This window comes from Triticum dicoccoides, chromosome 2B (assembly GCF_002162155.2).
Source record: "Triticum dicoccoides isolate Atlit2015 ecotype Zavitan chromosome 2B, WEW_v2.0, whole genome shotgun sequence".
In the NCBI taxonomy this organism is placed as follows: Eukaryota; Viridiplantae; Streptophyta; class Magnoliopsida; order Poales; family Poaceae; genus Triticum; species Triticum dicoccoides.
The window spans coordinates 4,689,228-4,693,912 of NC_041383.1; positions in this window are offsets into that span (position 1 = coordinate 4,689,228).

Sequence of the window (4,685 nt, forward strand, 5' to 3'; positions counted from 1 at the left end):
GCAGCACCTTCTAAAATCACGGCGATGGTCCAGCCGCGGCAGTCCTAAAATCTCGCGATAGCTGCGTGAAATACTGTGAAGTTGGTAACATATCCCACTATTTAGTGAAGGGCGGATTCTTCAATTCATCTATATATCTATATTTATACAAAAAAGAAAGAAAGGGATAGATTCAACAAATCTCAACCATTAAACTAGGTCAATCCAACGACCTAGATTTCTTCAATGGTGAGGGCTCAAGATATTTAACATATAATAAATTTCATACCAAATATTAACATAAAAATAATCAACACACAAATAGTATCTTACTGTGCGTACCTAGTTACTGCATAATATTAACGTGCATTGATCGTACATATTTACCAGTAGCGGAAAAAAATTCACAACGTATAATTTCAGGAAAGTTCTATCGACCAAAGCTGACACTCTAACCTACCAATAGTAAATACTTGTCAGAAACTCAAAAATCACGTATTCACACAGCTATATAGATTCAAACCAACAATGGAGGGGGTCCCGGGCTGTCTAATCTCTAATGTCTGCCCCACATTCGGTGGACCAGATCTGTGATTTCTGTTATTAATCTTATAAAACAAAAGAGGACCATCATGCTACCTGAAACATGTCAGACAATTTAATACATGTCTGCCATCCAGCTCAATTTGTAGTCGGATAATTACCACTTTTACAGTGCAACTAATAATCTATGTGTCTCTTAGTCTAAATTAGAATTTCTTTTAGAAATTTCAAGTGATAATAGCTCTTCTATGCTCCCATGATACCGATTTCAAAAACTCAAATTTAAATGTTTCCAAAAACTACGAAAAAATTAAGGATGTTCACAGCACATATGGTTACAAGCCCTAAAAAATTTAGATCGAACTTCAAAACACACATGTAGAAACAAAAAAGCAAATTCAATGTGAATACTGTCATTTTTGCTTTTTTTTCTTCTTTTCACACTAATCATGATGGATTTGCCTTTTTTGTTTCTCCATGTCTATTTAAAATTTTGATCTGAATTTTTTACGGGTTCTCGACATATGTTTTGTGAACACCCATGATTTTTGTTAGATTTTTCTGATATGTTTAAATTTTAAGTTTGTAAAATTGGTATCATGGTAGCATATAAGAGCATACATATTGTGTGTTGGAGATAACCTATGCTCATGGTTTGAACACCTACATACCGTGTACAGGCGACATATATAGGTCATAATGTTCAGACGCAAAAAGGACGGAGAAAGGGAATTTGATGTCTCCTATCCTGTTCAATGCCGTTGCTGATATGTTGGCGGTTCTCATTGTTAGAACCAAAGAGGACGGGTAGGTGGGCTCATTTTTCATCGCAAGGATACAATTACTTTTATGGAACATGATATGGGAAAAATTAGAAATATGAAACTGGTTCTATGTCTTTTTGAATAATGGCCTGGTTTGAAAATAAATTTCAACAAGAGTGAAATTGTTCTGTTTTTGGCTCGTCATAGAGGAACAAACAAATTATAGATGTTGTTCAGTTGTGAGTTGGCATCCCTACCAATTAGTTGCCTGGGAAACCCAATACATCACCGTATGTTAACCAAGAAAGAATGAAATTGCATTGAACATCGATTTAAGAAGAAGCTAAGATGTTGGAAGGTCTAGCTTATGTCTTATGCGGGTTGGCTAATTCTAATAAATTTCATGCTTAAAAGCATGCTGATTTTCCTATTATTCTTCTTTGAAGTACCTGTGGGGGTACATAAAAGGTTGGACTTCTATAGATGATGAGGCTAATTCTAATAAATTTCATGCTTAAAAGCATGCTGATTTTCCTATTATTCTTCTTTGAAGTACCTGTGGGGGTACATAAAAGGTTGGACTTCTATAGATGATGATTTTTTTGGCAAAACGGTGGGATTAAGGCAAAGTACAGACTAGCCAAATGGGATATAATATCCCGATCGAATCTGACATGAGTGCCTCAGATGAGTTTTCCCAAGGTCGATCTAATGTCATCCATGGTAATTTCAACGGAGCTTGTCCGTTCAAGCCGTCGTACTGCAACGTCAGATCCGAGCTCTAGGCTTCGTTCGACAAGTTGTAGATTTCGTCCTAAGACTAGTAGATCCTCAGTGCTTGGGCGGTCATAAACTGCTACCCTTTGACCAGATCTGAAGTCATGGTGGAGGAGGCCACGACATGGTCTGAATTGTCGACCTCTATGTTCTGACTTGTGGTTGGAGTTTTGATCTTCCCCGGTGGCTTGGTTAAGCCGAGATTTGACATAGAGGCCATGTCGTCGCCAATCAAATCGTGAACGCTTGATACCGTTAGCCACTTTGATATCCCAGAGGGACTTGCATGGGCCACAAAAGTCAGAGCTAAATTCGTTGGATCTCACATAGGAGATCCCGATTTAGTAGTCTTGGCTAGAGGGTAGCAAGGACACAAGGGACAAGAGGTTTACCCAAATTCAGGCCCTCTTGAAGAGATAAAACCCTATGTCCTACTTTATTTGTGTTGATTGTTGATGGCGTACAAAGTATAGGGGTGATCTACCGCAAGATCGTCTATGAATGAACCCGGACTACCCCCAATAGGAGATTGAGTTGCACCCGGTCCTGATCGTGCAGGGTTCGGATCCGAACTTATGTGGGGCTGGATCGGTTCGAGGCTAGATCCTGCTTTATGGCTCAAGTCCGGACGAATTTCTGAGCTGGTGTCTAACTCCGAGCTAGAGACTTGAGTGTACACTATTTTTAGCTTACAAGGCTATGGCCCCTCCTGGGCCTCTTCGACGGTGGCAACGAGGTGTGTGACCGGAGGGGTGTTGATTTTTTGGTTGTCGGGTTTAAGCCCGTCCCGATCATAAGCCATAGGCCTGATAACAGATATTCCCATCGCGTGGAATTGGCTTGCCAAGTGGCCGACAGGTTCCTCGAGGGGGTCTGGATTATCCTCGTAAACTATGATGGGCCTTGGTCTTCTCCTGTAGTTTCCATGCCGGGATTCGAGGTCGAGCCGCCAAGGGCCGGGGGTGACTCCCGGCCCTCAGTTGCCGATTCATCATAAGGGCTCAAGGTCGAAGGAGTCTTGTGAAGGAAAGGTTCGACCGAGAATGACTCTTGGCTTTCGCCTCCTGATTCTGCCTCAAGGGCCAAAGACGGGTCCTCAACAGCTGGAGTCCAGCCCCTGCTCAGAACGAAGCCCTCCTGGCTTGAAGCTATTCGGAGGACTGGGGACGATCTGTAGACCGGATCGAAGGGGGACTCCAGAGTGGGCATGATGTTTCCTTGAACTACGTCGGTATTTCCCCAAAGAGGAAGGGATGATGCAACACAACAATGGTAGGTATTTCCCTTAGTGATGAGATCAAGGTTATCGGACTAGTAGGAGAACCACACAACACAACGTAAACAGCTCTTGCACACAAATAACAAATACTCGCAACCCGACGTGTTAAAGGGGTTGTCAATCCCTTTCGTGCAACAGCGCCAGAAATTGGCACGGAGACAGGATAAAGTTGTAATAGATTAGATAAATAGATTGCAAATAAAATAAAGTGCATCAAGGTATTTTTGTTTTTTTGGTTTAGTAGAACTTAAAATAAAAGAAACAGAAAATAGATCGCAAAGGAAAATATGATAAGAAGAGACCCGGGGGCCGTAGGGTTCACTAGTGGCTTTTCTCGAGAAAAATAGCAAACGGTGGGAAAACAATTACTGTTGGGCAATTGATAGAACTTCAAAAAATAATGACGATATCCAGGCAACAATCATTATAGGTATCACGTCTAAGATTAGTAGACCGACTCCTGCCTGCATCTACTACTGTTACTCCACACATCAACTGCTATCCAACATGCACCTAGTGTATTAAGTTCATGGAAAAACGGAGTAATGCAATAAGGACGATGACATGATGTAGACAAGATCTATTTACGTAGAAATATACCCCATCTTGTTATACTTAATAGCAACGATACATACGTGTCATTTCCCCTTCTGTCACTCGGATCAAGCACCGTAAGATCGAACCCATCACAAAGCACCTCTTCCCATTGCAAGATAAATAGAGCAAGTTGGCCAAACAAAACCCAAATATCAGAGAAGAAATACAAGGCTATAATCAATCATGCATATAAGAGATCAAAAGAAGACTCAAATAACTTTCATGGATAAAAACATAGATCTGATCATATACTCAATGTTCATTGGATCCCAACAAACACACCGCAAAAATACTTACATCATATGGATCTTAAAGAGACCATTGTATTGAGAATCAAGAGAGAGAGAGAGAGAGACAGAGAGAGAGAGAGAGAGAGAGAGAGAGGAAGCCATCTAGCTACTAAGTATGGACCCATAGGTCTACAAAGAACTACTCACGCATCATTAGATAGGCACCAATGGACATGATGAACCCCTCCGCGATGGTGTCTAGATTGGATCTCCTGTTTCTGGAACTAGCGGCAGCTGGCATTGATTTTTGTCGACTCCCCTAGGGTTTCTGGAATATTGGGGTACCCCCTCGGCATCCCTCTCTGGTACTTCTTTGGCCCACTAGATGTCTTCTGGTCCCAAAAAAATCCACAAAAAGTTTTGCTGCGTTTGGACTCCGTTTGGTATTGATTTCCTGCGATATAAAAAACAAGCAGAAAACAACAACTGGCACTGGGCACTATGTCAATAGGTTAG